At 41.7% G+C, this 22,078-nt stretch overlaps 1 long non-coding RNA gene across 2 annotated transcripts in view; it reads right to left on the bottom strand.

The window, feature by feature from the left end:
• LOC149455366 (uncharacterized) overlaps positions 1-22,078 on the bottom strand; it is a 252,087-nt gene that overhangs the window by 96,529 nt on the left and 133,480 nt on the right. For both annotated transcript variants that reach the window (XR_016314071.1, XR_016314070.1), the window contains exon 5: positions 11,692-11,775. This is a non-coding gene — a long non-coding RNA (uncharacterized LOC149455366). The remainder of the gene's footprint in view (positions 1-11,691; positions 11,776-22,078) is intronic.

Here is a 22,078-nt window from a genome sequence, read left to right as displayed (position 1 = left end):
ACAGATGGCATCAAGTTACCATCCAAAATTTGCTGAAATTTTATTGAATCCATTTTTCCTTCTACTCGTGAGATGTTCCCTGTGCCACTGGCTGCAACACAACCCCAAGGCATGATTGATCCAACCCCATGCTTAACAGTTGGACAGAGGTTCTTTTCATTAGATTCTGTGCCCCTTCTTCTCCAAACGTACCTTTGCTCATTCCGGCCAAAAAGTTCAATTTTAACCTCATTGGTCCACAGAACCTGTTTCCAAAATGCATCAGGCTTGTCTATATGTTCATTTGCAAAGTTCAAGCGATGATTTTTGTGGTGAGGATGTAGGAGAGGTTTTCTTCTGATGACTCTTCCATGAAGACCATATTTGTACAAGTATCTCTTTATAGTGGAATAGTGTACCACAACTCCAGTGTCTGCCAGATCTTTCTGGAGGGATCGTGCAGTCAAACGTGAGTTTTGAATAGTTTTTCTCACAATCCTGCGAGCTGTTCTGTCTGATATTTTTCTTGGTCTTCCAGATCTTGCTTTAACTTCCACTGTTCCTGATGACTGCCATTTCTTAATTACATTCCGAACAGAGGATATTGACATCTGAAAACACTTTGCTATCTTCTTATAGCCTTCTCCAGCTTTGTGAGCATCAACTATTTTCAGTTTCAGTTTTCTAGACAACTGCTTAGAAGAACCCATGGTGCTGATTGTTGGGTCAAGGTCAGATGAGTCTGGGCATTTAAAACCTTTGAGATTGACATCACCTGGTCTTCCCAGATGATGATTGAGAACAATCCATGACACTGGCAGGTCTCAGCTTGGCAAAGGGGGCAGTGCATGCTATAAATTCTGCATGGTGCCCAAACTTTTGCAGACGCCATTTTTTTGTTTTCTGTTATTTTGAAAGTGTAAATGATGGAAATAAAATCTAATGTTTGTTGACATATTATAAGAATGTCTAATCTATAATCTGATGCCTTTTGGAGATTTTTCCATCTTTCCTTGGCTTCTTTATGCACATTAATACAAATTTTTAGCTGGGGTGCCCAAACTTTTGATCCCCACTGTATATGTATTACATTCACATCAGTCCCTAACCCTCAAGGAGCGTACAATCTAAGGTCCCTAACTCACATTCAAACATACTATTCAGACAGGAACCAATTAACTTACCAGCAAGTCTTTGAAATGTGGGAGGAAACCGGAGTACCCAGGGGAAACCCACGCAGGCACAGGGAGAGCATGCAAACTCCAAGCAGGTGGCGCCGTGGTTGGGATTTGAACCAACAACCCTAGTACTACCAGGTGGAAGCACATAATTCTTTTATCTTTAACCGCTTCCTGTCCGCCCTATAGCAGAAGTACTGCTAAAGAGCGGCACGGGTGCGCAAAATCATGTATGTATATGTCATTTTGCATTTCCGAGTAGGGTCCTGGCTGGTGATTACTCGCCGGCCCCCCGTGATTGCTGAGCATCTCCAACGGGGGGGGATAACTGTAAACAAAACAGTTCTCTCATAAGGTGACACAGCGCAAATAATAAAAAATTTAAATTTATAATATATAAGTCCAAAAACAAAGTCCCAAATTAAAGCCCAGTGCGCTGTGTCACTTTATGAGTCTTGTTTGATGTTTAATCATTTTTTGAACAACAGCATTTATTTTGCTTGATTGTTATTTCTTTGGTGCAACGTTTTAATTTATAAAATAGTTTTCTCTCCTGACAGCTGCTGCACACTGCTTTGCATGGCTATGCACAGCACAGCCATGCAAAGCAGTGTGCTTACAGTGAAAAACACAAACACAGCCCCTAGTAAAACAGCACACAGTTAACCCTTTGATTGCACCACATTAACCCCTTCCTGCCCAGTGCCATTAGTACAGTGTCACTGCTTTTTATTAGCATTGATCACTGTATTGATGTCACTGGGAATGTCAGTGACACCGAGTCAGTTCCCCCCAGTGTCAGAATGCCTGCCACAGTCCTGCTATAAGTTGCTGATCACCGCCATTACTAGTAAAAAAAAATTCCCAGTATATATACCGCCATTTGTAAACGCTATAACTTTCCCGTAAACCAACTAATCTTCACGTATTGGGATTTTGTTTAGCAAAGACATGTAGCAGAGTACATTCTGGACTAAATTTATGATGAAATTATATTTTTTTAAATTTTTTTACTGGACATGTTTAATAGCAAAAAGTCAAAAATACTGTTTTTTTCCTCAAAATTTTCAGTCTTTTTTTTTTACAGCCAAAAAATAAAAACTGCACAGGCAATCCAATACCACCAAAAGAAAGCTCTATTCATGGGGAAAAAAAGGACATAAATTTAATTTGGGTGCAGCATTGCATGACCATGCAATTTTCAGCTAAAGTAACGCAGCGCCGTAATGCAAAAAATGGCCTGATCAGGAAGGGGAGTAAATCCTCTGGAAGGCAAGTGGTTAAAAACAACTTAACTGAATGCACTTAAACACAGGTAAATGCACAGTATGAATTGTACAATTTAAAATCAATACATGCATTTAGAAAAGTCCTACAAACTCATACAAACACATATAAATGCTAGTGTGAACAAGGCCTAAGATGAGGTACTCTGAATAATTGCTACCATTTGTTTGTGAGCCTGTACTTTATCGGTAGTGTATATTGGTTGAACTAGATTGTCTTTTTTTAACCTGACTATGTGTATTCATAGTTGCCCTTTCCAGCTAGAGTCAAAATAATAAAGAATTCAGGGATATAACTGGAACAATAGTTTACTAATTTATTTATTATGCTGGCAATGAACAGCGGAAGCAGCAGAGCAGGAGCTGCCATAAGGAATCACTGGAGCAGTTCTCAGAGTGACTGGAGAGGTGTGGTGGAGGCCATAAATGGGATTGCTGGGCTCCCGGATTGCTGGAGTGGCAGGGGTGTGGTGTGAGGATGTTGTGTGCTGAGTTTGCTGGAACATTGTGGGGGAGTGTGAGAACATTATGGGGGAGTGTGAGAAGAAGCTGTAGGTGTGTGAGTACATGAGTACATGGGAGCTGCAGTGTGTTTTATTGGGAGCAACTGTTAAAGACTACTGGACACTGAATACTGAAGGCACACTGAGTACTGAAGGGCCACTGTAAGTCCTCAGGCGACTTGTGAGAACTGAAGGGGCACTGTAAATGCAAAGACAGTACTGTACATACTGAAGAGTAGCTGTCAGTACTGAATAGCACAGGGACTACTGAAGGAGGACTGTGAGGACTGAGGGGGCACTATGAGGATTGAGGTCACAGTGAATACCGAGAAGCACTGTGACTACTGAGGGAGAATTGTGAGTACTGAAGAGCACTGTGAGTACTGGGGGAGCACTATGAGTACTAAGGGGTCACTGTAAATACTCAGGAGCACTGTGATTACTGGAGGAGCACTGTGAGTATTACAGGAGCGCTTTGATTACTGAGAGGCACTATGAATGCTGTGAAGCAATAGGAGTACTGAGGAAGCATTGAGAGTTCTGAGGAGCACTGTGAGTATTGAGGAGGCACTGTGAGTACTGAGAGATACAGTGAGTACTAGGGAGCATTGTGATTATTGCGTGAGTACTGTCAGTACCAAGGAACACTGAGTACTGAGAAGGACATTGTGAATACTGAAAGGGTCACTGTGAGTGCTGAGAGGGGCACTGTGAGTACTGAGAGGGGTGTTGTGAAAAAACTGAGAAGCACTAAGGGGCACTGTGAGTACTCAAAATACTGAGGAGCACTGTGAGTATTGAAGAGGAACTGTGAGCATTGAGTAGCGCTGTGATTACTGAGGGGGCACTATGAGTGCACTGTGAGTATGGAAGAGCACTATGAGTACTGAGGGAGCACTGTGAGGTTGCTGTGAGTATTGATGGGGAACTGTGAGTACTAAGGTGCATTGTGAGCACTGAGAGAAACATTGTGAATACTGAAAGAGTCACTGAGAGTTTTGCGAGGGGAATTATGAATCTTGAGGGGGGGCACTGTAAGAATCAAAAAATAACATTCTTTTTACAGCAAACATATAGTATGCAAAAATAAATAAAATACAATAACCTTTTAAAATACAAACATTTGATTATACCCATTACATCAAAGGATAACATGTCCTATGGAAGTGGTGACCTGATGCACATCCTGCTCCATGTATGCATTCCTTGAACAACCGATCAATGGTGAATACTGCCGTGTGAGATGTAAGCAAGTTGTTTGTTTGGAAGCTCAGATTCTGGATCTAAAGAATCAGCTGGAACAATGTCAAGAGTGATTTAATAATGAATATTAGTGGTGACATCACCAATGGAACTAGTGACCAGGTGAAGTCTTTGTGACTGGATATTCAAAGGGATAAATCAAATGGTAAATTAATTGTGGGTGTATGGTATAGGCCCCTTAACCCTAATGTTGAGGAGGAGTGCTATCTTCCTCACAGTTAGAAATGATGGGGAGACAGGGCATTGTTATAATCATGGTGAGCTTCATTGAGCAGATGGAACTGCACATTTAACTAAGGTTCGGCATTTCTTGAATGCAATGCCAAAAAGATTTAATGAGTCAAACAGTAGAAGCCCAAACTAGAAATAATCCTCTGCTGGATCTACTAATTAAAAACAACACATAGCTGATTGTAGAGGTGGAAGTAAAGGATAACTTAGGTAACAGCAATCACAGAGTAAAGACAGAGTAAGACAAGAACATTAAAATTCAAAACAGCCAACTTTACTAATCTGCGCTTCATACTGCATACTACTAAATGGGATCAAATCCTTGTGCCAAAAAACACTGAAGAAAAGTGGAAATGCTTTAAAGACATATTAAACAACAGTATTTGTCAGTGTACTGTACTACAATATAAAAAAACAAAAGTTTAACCTAGGTGGCCAAATACTATAGTAAAAATTTGGGATGCACCCATACCATTTTGTAACACTGAGTATGAGTACCGATACCTATCGCCTATGAAGAGTAGGTAGAAGAGTGGTTTGGGAGGTGGGGAGGGGAGTTAGGGAGTTAGAGTGTTTGTGTGATATGGGACAACATGCAATTTCCCGCATGATACCGCACTGCATTTGGTGTGAACAAGCCCTAAAATGTACTCTGTGAGGCAGAGTTCAGTTGTCTGTAGATTGTAAACCCCCTTCTCCCCCAAATCCATCCTTTTAGCACATATCCCCCCAAGCCCCCTAAACCCTCCCTCCTAGCACAACCATTCTAAATCCCCCCTCCTAGCACAAAATCCCCCCCACTCATGGGTTGTGCTCACTACCCCCAGCTACTCTAAGCGATCCTCGATCCTGTTAGCTCCCATGCTATGTGAGGCAGAGAGCACTGTAATGTCTTGCAGAGAGCTCTGCCCACATCTCCCTTCCTCTCTGGCAAAACAGAAAGCTGAGCTGGCCACCCAAGCGCATCCTACCAATCCCACTGACAGCTGAAATGTCATCAGTTGTTAAGGACACGGCGGCCCCCTCCTTAACAACCAATAATTGCTGGCATTCTATTGTTTACGTTTCAGCTGTCAGCGAGGGAATCCCTCTGACAGCTAAAAGAACTGAACCTGAAGGTATCAGTTTTTAACATTGGAGTATTTGCACGAGTACCTATACTCGTGCAAATGCTTACCGGTAAGCAATCTGTGGAAAATGATACCATTATCGGTGCAACCCTAGTAACAAGGCATAATAATGACAAAAAAATGTCCTTTAGTGCTGGTTCACACCAGAATACAGTGCAAGAAACCTGTGTTTTGTGCACATTCCACCACATTCCAAATGCACTGGCTATGCAATCTGTTGCACGTGTCAATAGATTCCTAATGACACCCAAAATGCATATTGCAAAAGCAGTGCTTTTGCCTGCATCAGATTGCATGGTACCGCAGTACTATGCAATCCATTGCACTGCATTTTTAAAAGTAGAGCCTACACTATTTTTGATGCGATCCAGTGTATTTTCAGCCTATTCAAAATGATTGGGCATGAAATTTGCATAACATTGAATTGCATAGAAAACTCAAAGGAACGAGCACATTACTGTGCAATTCCTGGTGTGTAAACTGGCACCTTAAAAATTAGGATTGAAGGGTCACAATCAGCATTCCAAAACCACAAAGAATGGAAAAAGAAATGCAAGAACACAATCAAGGCAGCCAAAATAGATTAGGAGAGACTTATTGCTGAGCAGAGCACAATAAAAAAAAGAAATAATGATGGGGGAAAAGGCAACTGTAATAAATACCTTCTTCTCCTCAGTTTATACAAATGAAAATGAGGGGTATAATACACATTACAGTAAGGTTAAAGTGGTAGTAAACTGCAGAAAAAAAACCCAAAATAAAAAATTATGAAGGACTCGCCTTAAAATGAAGCCCTCCAGCAGCGCGCTGTCACCGTTGCAGAGACTTACATCTTCACCCAGTCTTCCTTCCAGGTTTGCGAGCTCCAGCCATTTGACTGACCAAACCGCAATGACTTCACTTCCGCACATGCGGGCAGGAGTCCGAGGCAATGGTACAATACTCTGAAAGGATGGCACATTATGCCATTACTTCAGAGAGCATGCGCCGGCTCTAAAAAAAAAGATTGAATATGTCCTATATGGTGCACGTTTAGAAGATATTCATTTTACCTACAGGTAAGCTTTATTATGTGCTTACCTATAGGTAAAAGTTAAAAATAAGAGTTTACTACCACATTTATAACATTATATTGACTGTACCCTTGTGGGTGACAGAAATTTGTGTTCATAAAAGACTAGAAAAATTAAATGTTAAAATCACCAGAATCAGATGGCTTATACCGAAAAGTTTTCAAAGAACTTAACCATGTTATAGCCAGACCATCGTTCCTAATTTTTAAGGACTGCTTACTGAATGGAATGGTACCAACAGATTGGCAAAAAGCAACCGTGGTACCAATATTTAAAAAAGGGCTGAGAAATATACCTGGAAACTATAGACTAGTCAGCCTAACTTCAATAGTATGTAAACTATTAGAAGGAAAGATAAGTGACCATATCCAAAAATTTTCCAAAGAAAATAGTATAATTAGTAGTAACCAACATGGATTTATGATAGACAGTTCTTGCCAGACCAACCTTTTAACATTCTAGGAGGTCGAGGAGGTGAGTTGTAATTTGGATAAAGGAAGGCCTGTGGATGTAATGTATCTAGATTTCACCATATAAGTGTACATGTTTTTAGTTGGGTCTTTTCTGCCTCTCCTATGGCCACTTGATGCTACCTTGAGTAGACCCTGATTGTGGCAAGGTGAATTTTTGGATGCAATGACAAAGTTGTGCATTGTACGTGTCATTTGTTCAAGAATACCATCTTTACCTGTGGGTACTGTTTAAATCAAGATCTAATGTTTGCCTGTTCAAGTTTGTGGACAAATAAACAATTTCTATACAGTGTACTTACTTTTTCACATGACTATGTGTAACTATCTTAGTGTGTATGTATGTAACCAGTTATGTTTGTTTTACATATCAGTTAGGTTTAGCACAACCTAATGACATCTGGTTATTTAAAGTATACGAGAACCTTTACCCTTACAATCCGCTCAGTCTAAAATATAAATGCGTGGGGGGGGGGTGTAAGCAAAAGTCTGACCATTGGAGGACAGGCGGGCTGAAAACTGACCATGCTGAGGAGGATGTGCTCTCATACCTAGTGTGGTCAGTTTGAAATAGGAGAGCAGGGGGACTGGCAGAACCGCCAGGTATTTTACAAAGAGGAAGCAAAACAAAGAATACAGTATACTTTTTAATACAAGTACAAAATACAGCAGGCACATATCCGTAATATGAACTGTTGGGGTAACATATTCTTTAAAGGGACCCCACCCTGATTTGTTCCTTGGTTAGGATAAGAACACTGCATGTTGGCCCTGCTATTAAAGCTTAGGTTCAACGTAACCAGCTTTATCAACGAATGGATTTTTCTTATATTGTAATCAGATATTCTGTTTATCTAAATTCTGAAGACCACAAGTTTCCTGCAAAACATTACATGTGTCAATAATCAAAAAGTACTGTGAGCCAAATAGAATAAATACCTCTAAACATTACCTTAGGTGGGAAAACCTTGCTGTCTTGAAGAGCCAAAGAAACTGAGATACCAGGTAACTGCTTTCTCTGCTTAATTTCATAAAAAAGGAAAGTGGGAAACCCCATACTAGTGAGGGGAACTGTCTGATTGACCTTCTTGCCAAAAAGCAAGATTTTAGTTTATATGGAGTCTGGTTGACTGTGGTGAATAAAGATAAGAAATCTTGCTGCTTGACCATGTTTATGAGCCAGAATTCCAGCAGGGGAAGGGATAGTCTCTGATTTTAGTAGGTCTCTGTAATTGTTTACCTAAACCATCACACAACATTCAGCCTTACCTGGGATTTGCAGTTGTTCACACAGTGCAACTAAAGCTTCCTGCATCCACACAATCAAGGGGGATAGAGGAATCCTCACCACGAGACAGTATTCTGAAAGCGGGGACTCTACCCTGTCAGAACACATTGATCAGCGTCTGCAGCTGCTGATCAATGGAAATTTTCCAACAAGCCTGTTCAACAAAGGTTAATCAGTTATATTGACTTTTGTTGAATGAGAGTGACCACACATAGATCAAAATTCACCCAGTCCCTGCTGAACATAAAGCATTTAAAGATGAAATCCAAGCTAAACAAGATTTGTTTTAACACTACAGATGTGTGTATTGTTGCTTGAATCTTGATGCCCTTTCTGTATTTTTCCCAGATGTGTAAACAGCAAAAAGCAAATCCTCTAATTTGCATCTGTGTAGGAGTGTCAAGGTCCTACCTTTTCCCAGAGGTTATGTTACTCCATGTGCTAGCATCCATCTTGGATTTCTGCTGAGCATGATGGGAATCTTTTATGCCTTCAGGTCTCTGAGGTCCATCCCCCAGAGGGGTGTGGCTGAGTACATATAAGCCTGGGATCTGCACATGCTCTTTGCACTTGTGTCTTGTGTCTTTGTCTTGCTACAGCTCTGTGTATACGCTCGTGACTCTTCTGGTATTCTGACTCGGCTTGTGACTAAGACCATTCTCTGCGTTTCCCTTTGATCTGACCTTCTGTTGCTGAACCCGGCCCGTGACCTGTGATTCTCTGTCTACTGTTCTGTACTGTTTTGTCCTGTTGTTATTGACCCGGCTTGTCTGACTACGCTATTGTCATTCTCACCAACTACACGCCATTGGCGGCGGCCATTACCGCAGCTGGGGTGTCTCGGGGGCCGCGACCTGGTCCCTGGTTGCGTCAAGTCCATCCCCACCATCAGGGGCCCTGGTGAAGGGCAGCCTGGGACTTAGACTCCGCGCCCTGAGGGACTTCAGTCTGTTGGTGGTGGTTGTCGTCAGCCAGTGCGTTACCCTGCCACTAGGCCTACCTGTCCGTTCCACAGCCCTGCCCTGACATTGAGTTTACTGTAAGAAGAAATTGTCTCTGCACTCTTTGTGCAGGATGTCTGGTCTTGTATCCACCCCTCTGCACTTTTCTGCAAGCAGCCTGTAGTAGGTGGACCTATTGGTCACAACCACAGCTCTGCCCTCTGCACAGGCCATGTCTAGCCTAATAACTATGATACAAAGAGTAGATTTATATCCATTATGGCTCTTGCGGAAAATATTTAAATGAAAGTTGTTGTGCCCCACTTTCAGCTTTAAAGGATAACCAGCAGGTTAAGGAATATTCATTTCCTGAGACCTGTATAATGCAGAAGACATTTTAGATTGAGATCTTGAGATACTTTCAAACTTACCTGCAGGAGAATTCTATCTAGAAAGTCCGTAAAACAGTTCTCAAATACATGGAGTTTGCACCTAATTCTTCTAAATGTCTCCAGAGAGACCAGCAATACCATTTTAAATCATCTTGTTTGAAAAGTAGGTCAAAGGCTGATTTTAAGAAGTCTTGAAGAATTTGTGAAATATTTTAATTGTGGTTTGTTTTATATTTCAGAAATCCTAACAGATGTAAGGTGATCAATTGTTATTCTTAGAAAACTATATGAAAAATGTCTTCCAAAACTATGTTATAGATAGAGGATTTTTTTTGACTGGCCAGAGAATTGGAACCCACTCGGTTTGTGACCTGCTCTCTGTAATAACTCCTGCTCATTAAAAAAGCAATGCAAATTTACGAAAACTAAGCTATTCTGTGTCCCTTTGGACATGCCACAGTCTGCATTTGAGGCCCTGTAAATTTACCAGGAGTGAATCACAGTAATGTGTCTCAGAAATGTAATTTTTCCTGCAGTATGTAATTTTATGAATACCAATTAGCACTAAACATACTATCACCACAGTATATGATCCTTCTTGCAAACATGTATGACAAAAATGAAGACAACAGTTTTTTTCCCTTGGATATCCAAAATATTTGCAATTCTCTTTTCTGGATTAAGCATGGGGCACCTCAATTAGCATAAGAAACATGTAATAATTATTGGGGTAACACATTCAAAACACAGTCTAACACCCCAGCCTAAATGCAAGAGATCTACTGTAAGTACAGCAGAAACTCAGGACAACAATATTGTTTTTTCTCCAGTTCTCGTTAGTAGAACTAGGAATCCAAAATATTTTTTAGCTCTTTTTTCAAATTAAGGCACTGCCAGCAACTGGTAAAAATTAACACTCACTAATTAAATGTGTGAAAATGGAGACTAGATGATAAAAACATGTATGTATGCATATACGGTAGGTATTATATACCAAGGGGGAACAAAATGTAATATTTTTTATTCATTCTACACAAAGACTTGTTTTTATAGTAGCTTGCAGTGGCACGTGCACGTATGAGGTATTGAATATACAGTCTGAAAGAGTAGAACATACTTTAAAATGAACCCCCAAAATAAAGGTCAGCTTTTCAGCCAAATAACTAAATACAGAAAAATATACTGGCACTGCTGTATAAAGACAATAGTGAGGTAATATTAGCTTCAAAATGTCAAAAGGTGAACACCAAGTAGCAAAATTAAGCCTAACAAATGCCACACCACCACCTTGCATCATTTTCCAAAGACACAACAATTAAATGCCTGCCTATACCTTTGGGATTTTTTTTCTATAAAGAAGCAGTGTATTTCACCAGCTTTTTGGCTGTTGCAGCAACTTCCAGATCATAGAATATGCTATAGATTATAGGGCAGCTTGCCAATGTCACCAGAAATGCACATGTGGCCACAAAACTGCATGAATAGCTGTTGTTGGCTCGCTAGCTATCTACAAGCATCCACCTCCAGTAAGGAGAGTGGTTCTGCTGTAAACTGACATGCAGAATGCTTTTATTTACTGAAATTTTAGATATGATGAAAAGACACAGTGTAATTTCTCTTTGGGTTTACATACAGTTTCAAAATATTTCAATTCAAGTACAAATAAACACCAGGGTACACTTGTTATATTCAATATGGGAGGAAATAATACAATTTTCCTGTAGTCCACAGCAACCAATTAACTTTTAATTGTTGTTTCTATTGTGCACAGCTGAAAATAAAACAAGGATTTTTATTGCTTACCCTGGGCAATAAGAAATGTACTACTTGGCACACATCTCTAGTAGGTTAGTGATGGCCTAGGTCCAGATGTGACAATTATGTTTCAGTAAAAAAAAAACCCAACATTTAAGGACATGAATTAGGTATTTGTGTGCAGTGTAAACGACATACATACTTGGACCACTGTGACCAATATCTTCACGAGCAGACACAATTCTTGATGGCGATGACCTGGAGACCTTTACTTTTCATGACATGCCTGAAAAGAGAAAATCATTAAGCAAATGTAGAACAATTCAGTACAAAGTATACACAGTGTTTGATTTACCAAAGGCAAATGGGCTGTTCATTTTGCAAAGGGATTTGCAGGGGAATATTCCCTTACCTTAGTGAATGTGGCAAAAATTCACTTTCAAAGAATACCACTTCACATGCAAAGAAAATAAAAAAAAAAACAATATTTTTTTTCTTGCACATGACTAGGTGATGGAAGTACATAGAGCATCACCTCATTCACTAAGCTAACGGAAACTCCCTTGCAACAGCCTATTTGCCTTTCGTAAATCAGCCTAGCATCTAAATACAAACTACATATCCATAAACATTTGCACAAGAGGTATTTATTTAACCATTTTTTTTTAAAAGATTTCCTGCTGATTCAGAGCTGTATAGTCAACTTATCTGGCAGGAGCTAGAGGGGAGATTTTAGGTAGCTTAATGATCCTAATAATATCACTGGGGATAGAAACAGACTGTTGAACAAATGGAAGAAAAGCTACACAAGTGGAATTTAATAGCAGGATGTAGTGATCAGTCTTAGATAAATGCATTATTCTCCAGTGTCTATGCAGCCGCTGCTCCCCTTAGACATCAATGGGACTGCCTACATGGGGATGCTCGAAACAGCCTTGCACTGGCATACACATGGATTGCCCCGAGTAAAGGAGGCCTATGAATGAAAGCCACAGTTGTAGCCTTGATTTATAAAATTACTGTTATATGTAATTAACCACTTGTTGTCCAAGGACATCCCTGTATGTTTTTGAGTTGCAGTGGTTATACTGCAGCCATGGCTGATCCCAGAATCAATCTTTTCAGTCGATGATGCTGAATAAACTAAAAGTGATCTGAGCAGCAAATTAGGCACTGGATCACTTTTATAGGCAGTGGAAGGGGGTTCCCCCCAGCACCTTCCCACCAGAGAGGCTGGGAAGCATCCGGCAGTTTTGCTGGCTGACCATAGAGATGATCGAGGACCAGAACGTCACTGTCATCTCTGTGGTTTAAGAAACCGGAAGTGACAAGTATTTTGTCACTGCCGGTTTCGATTTTGTGTTTACTGGCCGGTTAGCGGCCGGTGAATCAGCGATCAGGCCGATTTGTGTCTGGTCGGTTGCTTAGAAGGCAAGAGGAGAGATCTGGGGTTTAATACTGCAAAAGGTCTCCAATGATCCTCCATCCTGAGTGGAGACATCTTAGGACTGGAATTGTGTTACTGGCTGGATCACCAGGTAAAAATAAAGTCTAACAAAAGGGAACTAATGCATTCACCACATTTAAGGATTAATAAACTGTGATATATTCTGTTTTTGGGTTTAGTACCGCTTTAAATCAAGGACAGGTAGGAATAGAGGTCTCAGCATGGTCAGAACAAGATTTGACATATGTGTTGGGATATACGTTGCTAGAGAAGAACAGCAGTGCAGGAAATAAACTTGGAGGCATCAGTCGCAAAAACAAACTCTTTTCTATAATCAAGGCACTGGGTATTTTCCAAGAACTATCTTCAACTCCTGGAATTTCCTGTCAACGTTCAGGGCCCCATTTGAGCACAAATAGTTCTTCCATTTGAATACAAAGAATCTGAATATTTTCTAATCATTATTAATTATTATTATATTATTAATAATAATATTCTTAGCTCTATTTATGGCCCGTTTTAGAGATTTCCTCTCACATTTTGAAGTAGTTAATATTTAACTATCTGCATCTAGATCATTCCTTCAAGCTCTTGTAAATTCTCCCACTAGTACTGCTTTTATGGATGACAACTAGTAGCCAACAATGTCAAATTTCCACTGAGCTATATACATAAAGTAGATTAATATCTCAGGATCAGCTCAAAAAATCAGATCCAAGAAATTCATACTTATGGCATTCCATTCACTAGTGCAGGATAGGTTTACCTGGTTATCATTTATATAACTCATCCTCTCTCTGCACTGCTGTGGGTTTCCTAAACATACTCCAACCACTTCCTGTCCGCCCTATAGCAGTAATACTGCTACAGGACGGCATGGGTGCACAAAGTTATATATATATAACTCCTTCCTGCCCAGTGCCATTAGTACAGTGTCAGTGCTTTTTATTAGCACTGATCACTGTATTGGTGTCACTGGGGATATCAGTGACACCAATTCAGTTCCCCCCAATGTCAGAATGCCCACCACAGTCCCGCTATAAGTCGATGATGGCTGCCATGATTAGTAACATTTTTAAAAAAAAGTCTCAATATATATACTGCCATTTGTAAACACTATAACTTTCACGTAAACCAATTAATTTACACGTATTGGGATAATTTTTAGTAAAGATGTGTAGCAGAATACATTTTAGCCTAAATGTATGACGAAATTTGATTTTTAATTTTTTTTTACTGGACATGTTTAATAGCAAAAAGTCAAACATTTAGTTTTTTTCTCAAAATTGTCGGGACTTTTTTTATTTCATAGTGCAAAAAATAAAAAACACACAGGCAATCAAATACCACAATAAGTAACGCAGCGCCTTAACGCAAAAAATGGCCTGGTCAGGAAGGGGGGTAAATCCTCTGGAGGTCATGTGGTTAAAGTGGTTGTAAAGGCTCAAGGTTTTTTTACCTTGATGCATTCTATACATTGGGGGTCCCCCAGCCTCCTCCTCGCATTCTCAGTGCACAGCAGAGAGCAGAAGGCAGTACAACACAGGACGTAGGGCAGGAGGAGGAGCTGGCCAAAAGAACTTTTCATATTAACAAGCTGGTAATTGGTTTCTAGAACCGACCTAGCAACCAATCACCTGTGCCCTCTGTCCTGAGCTCTGCTGTCTTCCATTAACCACTGTGCACTGAGAATGTTAGCAGCAGCAGAAGAGGCTGGGGGAAAGGCAGGCAGAAGACATTGCTGGAGGGAAGGGGGCCACTGGTATGGGGGGGCAGTGGATACTACTGTGGGGGGGAGGTGATGTGCACAGGACACTACTATGGGCAGGGCCACCCCCCTAGCAGTGTCCTTTACTGCCCTTCATATACCTCCCCCCCCACATTAGTGTGCTCTGCCTCCCCTTTCCCCCATAGCAGTAACCTCTGACCCCCTCCCCAACATCAATATCCTCTGCCCCCTTTTCCCCATAGCGGTGACCTCCAGCCTCCCCCCAGCAGTGTGTCCCCCCCCCATGGACAGGTATTTTACAAATCTGAATTCCCAGCAAGTGGCTGGGGATTGGGATTTCTTGCCCCCCCCCCCACCCTGGTGCCCTAGGGCAGCTGCCTTAGGGCATCAGGGTAGCCAGGGAGCGGAAAAATCCCAGTCCCTAGCCACTTGCTGGGAGTTCAGATTTTTAAAATACCTGCCTTCCGACAATCCCCTTTATTGTCCCCCTGGAGCAGCTGAAAGCTAGCATCTCTTCCTTGCCCTCCCACCAGCTTACGGCTGCTGCAGGAGGAAAATCCAGGGGATCGATTCAAGTAAACGCCTCCCCCACTGCCCCTCACATCCTTGTTGCTCCTTTTTTCTGCTGCCTGGCCCTTCCCCCAAGTGCTCCCCTTTCAACAAGGCTCCTAAAAAAATTGTAAATACATAAAAAAATAAAAATGTAAAAATAAAAACTACTGACACCAACCTCTGCCTTACTGACACTATCCACTGCTCTACTGACACCAACCTCTACCCAACTGACACCAACCTCTACCCTACTGACACCAACCTCTGCCCTACTGATCCACTGCTCTACTGAGTGACAACAACATCTGCCCTAATGACTAACACTGTCCATTTTTAAGTTTGTATTTTTACAGTGACATTTGTTTCATTATATTGTTCTACATGTTCCTTGCTATTTAGTTAGACCTTGCTAGTTATTTTTTTTTTTTTTAAATGGTGCTGAACCCTGGTGATCTTTGATCTCCTTCATGTTGTTCAGGTAGATCTCCACCTCTCAAAAGTTGCCTAGCCCTGCTATGTATGAAGGTAAAAAACCTTCTGTGTCCAGCAGCCCCCCCCAAATACTTACCTGAGCCCCCTCTCGATCCAGCAACAGATGGGAGACGGTCATTGGTTAAAAATCTGTCCCAATTATTTATATCACAGCACAGATTCTTACACTGATATCCCCTGCAGCTTCCCAGGTTGGGTTTTCCAGCACAATTAGGCTCCATTTACGCTTGTGCAACTCTAAAGCCGCACGATTTCCAGTGCGACTTTTAATGTGACATTGATGTGACGTTACACTCTCTGGCACTCAAGTCACATCAAAGTAGTGCAGGAACTTTTTCAAAGTCACACAGATCCGATTCGAAGCCATTGAAAACAATGGCCTGGGTCTTGTCATGTGACTGTGTGTCAAAAAAAATTTCATGACAAGTTGCGCAAGTGTGAACAGAGCCCTAGGTGCTGCTGTAGGGCCTCCAGCTACATTGTATTAGCCCTTGCAAGCCCTTGCCTTATGAATTTCCCCACAATACAGACACAAACATTTTTCACCAAACACAGCAAGCTGACTTTTCTCTCTTTAAATGACACTGGTACAAAGTTTGTGCATTCCACAGGCTTTAGATGTCTTTATTGTCAATATTTTAGTGTGATAGCATCCTATACCACATGTGTGAATAGCATCCAATCTGGGATCTCAACAACCAGGCTACATGGCAATTGCAATTTATTTGTTTGCTGGCTAGCAGATCCAAAACGTTTTTATGTCCTAAAACAGCCATAGACAGTGCTTCATTCTTATAAACCACCTGTGGATTACCAGTGTAGGGATCTGCTGCCCTCTACTTTCTATATTATTAAATAGCTGTTGCTTGTTAATTACCACAGAGTTAGTTGATTATAGACAAGTTCTTCCTGTCCCTGCTAACTGGGTCAGAAACCCTACTTGGAGGACTGTGATGTTTTATAAAAGGGAGCTTACAGGAAGTAGGCACACATTAGCCACATTATCTTCCAGCAGGAGCTGCTGTTGTATTTTATCCAGGCCAGAAGCAAGGCTCATTAGGTAAGTGTTCCTATATTTAATAGCTTATTATTGATGCCCATAGCTTTTGGATGTATAAAGGTATATAATTGAAGACTGGTGACAGAAGTATAGCCCCTTGTTATCTCACAAACACTACACCAGCTAGTTTGGTCTGTGACATAGTTTGCATGTGTAGTGGTCACCATGTATATTAGTATGTGAACCTGTTTATTGTAAAGAAGTACATATGGAGTTCATGTTATTCCCTTCTGCACTAGGACTATATACTGTAGCTAGAGAGGTCACCTAAAGTCTAAATGCCTGACCTCATGATGATAATACATATCTCTTGTGCACAATATGACAAACAATTGACAGAGATCTGTATTTAAGAGAGTGTAAACAACTACTGGGATCTGTGTTTGATACTGTTCAGGTTACTAAGGCTGGCCATACACTATACAATTTTCTTTAGAAAACTCCTTTAGATTTACCAAAAAAACATATAATATGAGGTCAAACCTAAACAACACTTTCAATTATATCCAATTAGGCGGACCCTTGCACTACACAGGTAGAGGCATGATGGGACTTGTAGTTTCGCGACAGCTGGAGGGCCGTCAGTTTGACACCCCTGTGAGTCCAACGCATAGCTCCAAGGGACATCCTCAGACTAACTAAGTACAGCTGAATAAAAAGGCAATTAAAAAACTCAGGTAAGCATGTCACAATCTTCAGGAAAGGTTACCCCACATGCGATATGAAGGTCATGTGACTCATTTTTGAGAAATATCGCATGAGATATATTAAAAAATGAGTCAATTCTTTAACCACTAGCCTACAGGGCACTTATACCCCCTTCCTGCCCAGGCCAATTTCCAGCTTTCAGCACTGTTGCACTTTGAATGACAAGTGCACGGTCATGCAACACTGTACCCATATGACATTTTTATCATTTTTTTGTCACAGATAGAGCTTTCTTTTGGTGGTATTTAATCACCTCTGGGTTTTTTATTTTTTCTTAAACAAACCAAAAAACACTGAAAATTTAAAAAAAAAAAACATTTTGTCTTAGTTTTTGTTATAAAATTTTGTAAATAAGTGATTTTTCTCCTTCACTGATGTGCGCTAATGAGGCTGCAGTGATGGGCACTGATAGGCTGCACTGATGGACACTGATAGGTGGCACTGATGGACACTGATGAGGAGGCACTGGTAGGTGGCACTGATGGGCATTGACAGGCATCACTGATGGGCACTGAAAGGCAGCACTCATATATGGCACTGATAGGTGGCACTGATAGGCGGCACTGACTGGCACTGATAGGCGGCACTGACTGGCACTGTTAGGCGGCACTGATAGGCAGCACTGACGGGCACTGATAGGCGGCACTGACTGGCACTGATAGGTGGCACTGACTGGCATTGATGGGTGACACTGAAAGGCAGCTCAGATGGGCACTGATATGTGGCTTTGATGTGGCACTGATGGGCACTGAAATGTGGCACTGATGTGGCACTGGCAGGTGGCATGGATGAGCACTGAGAGCTGGCACTGATGGACACTGACAGGTGGGGCTACACAGATCACCAGGGCACACTGATCATCAGTGCCCTGATGATCAGTGTAGATGTCCCCTCCGAGCAATGCTGATCACCAGCTCTCGAGCTGTCAGCGTGACAGCTCGTGGGGAGAAAAAAGCCGATAACCGGCATTTCCCTGTTTACATGTGATCAGCTGTGATTGGACACAGCTGATCACAGGACCGAGCCGACATCTTTGGCTCTTTCCATGGATCGTTGATCCGCTGTGTCCCTCGGCTCCGGGAGCCGCGCATGCGCGGTTAGAATGGGAGGACGTCATATGACGTCCTCCCAGAACGAGAGGACCACCTTGCGCCCATCATATTACTATATGGCAGGCGGGAGGTGGTTAAAGTAAAATATCAATGTGAGCCAAATACTGCATATTTGTTAAAATAGTGAGATAAATACCGTATTTGACAGCGTATAAGACGACTGGGCGTATAAGACGACCCCCAACATTTCCACTCAAAACATAGAGTTTGTTATATACTCGCCATATAAGACTACCCCTCTTCCGCACACCTTCCACACACCAAATAAAACGTAAAAGAACATCAGATTTGATTTCAACATCTTAATTTATATTCGAATGCTTATGACATGCAGGAAAACTGTAACAAGGCTGTATGTTATCAAACATGTACAGTAAACATAAAACAGTGCAAGTTTATTAAACGTAATTCACTAAAGAAAACACACTCCCTCCTCTGCGCAAGCAACACTCCAAGTGAACCCTATGGACGGGTAGATGCTTCTCAGGAACACAGGCAGGCAGCCCACAACCCAGAGGAACTCTGGCAACACACTGTAGAAGACAAGAAGAAAAACAGCGGGCGCCACCTCCTCGTGTAAAACCTGGCGTGACAGTTTCCCTTTAAAAGCCTTCAAACTCCTGTTTGTCATCTGATATTAAAAGTTCATCAATGACATCTTGTGATACAGTTGCAAGGCAGTCATCGTATGGATCTAATTCCGTGTCAGATGATGTGGCCTCAGCTTCAGCTTCCTCTTCATCTTGCCACAAGTACTCGTCCTCCATACCATCTAATGAATTTGATATGCCACACTTCTTGAAAGACTTGATTACTGTTTGTGCATCAATATCATTCCAGGCTTTTATGACAAATTGGCACAAAACATCCAACTGTGGAGCACGCATGTTTCCTCCTTTTGTGTATGACTTTTCGCCGCTAACCATCCATTCATTCCACTGTTCTCGAATGCGATCTTTAAATGGCTTGTTTAGGCACACATCCAGGGGCTGTACCAATGATGTCAATCCTGCAGGAATAACTGCCACATCTGTTTTTATTCTCGCAAGCCTTTCCTTAGTGGTGGGAGTTGAATGAGCCCTGAACATATCCCACACAAGTAGACTACGTTTTTGAAGTAGAACACCTGGTCGTCTGCTCCATACATTATCCAGCCAAAGTTTCACACCCTCCTCATCCATCCAGCCTTTTTCATGCACGTGCACAAAACAACCAGCAGGGAACTTGAGTTTTGGCATTGTTTTCCTTTTAAAAATAATCATAGGTTTCAGTTTGTTGCCATCAGCTGTGCATGCTAGTACCACTGTAAAACTTGACTTCTCATGTCCTGTTGTTTTTATCAAAATAGTTTTTTCACCTTTTTGATGAACAGTTTTATTTCCAATCATATCAAAATTCATTGGAGTTTCATCCATATTTCCAATATTACTTAACGCATAGCCATGTTTAGTGCTCTGTTGTATTACGTATCGATGGAAACTATCCACTTTGTTATCCAGATCTGCAGGTAATTTTTGGGCAATTTTTGTCTTTTGCCTTAGTACCAGATCATGCCTTGCCATGAATCTACTACACCAGGATATAGTGGCCTTAAAATTGTTGCTGTGATCTGGGTTAGATTTGGCCCACTGAAGTGCAAACAAGCGTATTATATTTCGTGTCACCACATAACCGTTTTGGCGATGCTGAGCCACCATGTCTGCTACATGTTTTTCGAGTTCTGGCCAGTGTGGGGTGCCTCTTCTTAATGCACACTTACCCCTAGGCATACTCTTTAATGCTTTTTCATTTGATTTCCAGTCCCGAACCATCTTTTCTGTTACTCCATATTGTCTTGCAGCAGCACAATTATTATGTTCCATGGCAAAGTTTACAACTTGAAGTTTAAAACTTGCATCATATTTCTTTCTTTTTGCTGGTGCCATGATAGGGTTGATAGGGGTTTGACTACTGGACATTTTCTATGCTGTATTGTAATGTACAATGGTGCAGTACTGTGGTTGGCTGTTGGCTGTATACAAAGCCTGATTGGATTGGTCCCTGCTCCCTGTCTGCCCTCCCTGTCTCCATGTCACTAGCAGCAGTCTGGTCCGCCCTTGAATCCATATTATGGATAGCACCAGTATTATAGTACCGTACCATATATTAATACCAAGTGACATATGGTATATTATGACCTGATAAGAGATTTGGATAGGGAGTGCATAAGAAGGGGGGAGGGGGCAAGGAGAAAGTTGTAAAATGTATAAAAGTATACCCCTGTGTGCATTTATTGTTACCGGTTTCACATGAGTGCCATTAGTATTAGTGCCACTACAGTACCTGTCATTGTCACCATTGTACGCGACCGCAGCGCCTCCGGCCAGTCCCTGCATCTCCCTGTAATTGGCACTAGTGCGCATGTGCGAGCTCTGCATAGACAAGGGGCGGGCCGGAGCGCCGCTGCTTCCCGCTGAGCAGAAAAGGCTGGCACCCCTGTATCGCTCCTGATGCTCGCCGCAGCCACGCTGATGACCCGCCGCAGCCGCACTGGATACCGCGCGATACTGGATGGTATGTAGAATGAGGTGGGCGGGCGGGCATCGGGAGGCCACTATGGCAGCTATATCTATCCCAACTGAAGTGCACCCGGCATATAAGACGACCCCCCCACTTGGAGGCATGTTTTTCAGGGCAAAAAAGTTGTCTTATACGCCGGAAAATACGGTACTACAAAAAACAAGATAAATCATTAAAGTCAATTAATTAAAAAAACACAAATTTAATTTGTTCCAAATTATTACGCACAGTAAGTTTCAAAACACTTTATAGGTTGTAAAGAACTGAAAACTGTCATTTGTTGTGTTTGCAGCATATTTACTGAAATCAAAAGCTATTTCAATCAACTTTTTAAACATTTTAACAGGTCATGTTACATTGTAACATAGGACCCCTTATTTGGTAGCAGCTTCACAAGTCTTTCATCCATTGAACTTGTGAGTTTTTGGACAGTTACTGCTTGAATTTGTTTGCAAGATGTCAGAATAGCCTCCCAGAGCTGCTGTTTGGATGTAAACTGCCTCCCACCCTCATAGATCTTTTGCTTGAGGATGCTCCAAAGGTTCTCAATAGGATTGAGGTCAGGGAAGGATGGAGGCCACACCATGACTTTCTCTCCGTTTATCCCCATAACAGCCATTGATGCAGAGGTATTTTTTGCAGCATGAGATGGTGCATTGTCATGCATGAAGATGATTTTATTACGGAAAGCATAGTTCTTCCTTCTGTACCAGGGAAGAAAGTGATCAGTTATAAACTCCACATACTTTGCAGAGGTCATCTTTACACCTTTAGGGACCCTAAAGGGGCCGACCAGCTCTGTTCCCATGATTCCGGCCCAAAACATGACTCCACCACCGCCTTGCTGACGTTGCAGCTTTGTTGGAACAGGGTGGCCGCCCACCAACCATCCACTACTCTATCCATCTGGACCATCCAGGGTTGCACGGC

This window comes from Staurois parvus, unplaced genomic scaffold (assembly GCF_062004578.1).
Source record: "Staurois parvus isolate SC_StPar_1 unplaced genomic scaffold, SC_StPar_1.0 ptg000395l, whole genome shotgun sequence".
Taxonomy (NCBI): Eukaryota; Metazoa; Chordata; class Amphibia; order Anura; family Ranidae; genus Staurois; species Staurois parvus.
The sequence above is the reverse complement of the archived record's forward strand: the minus strand, read 5'-3'. Positions and strand labels throughout refer to the sequence as shown.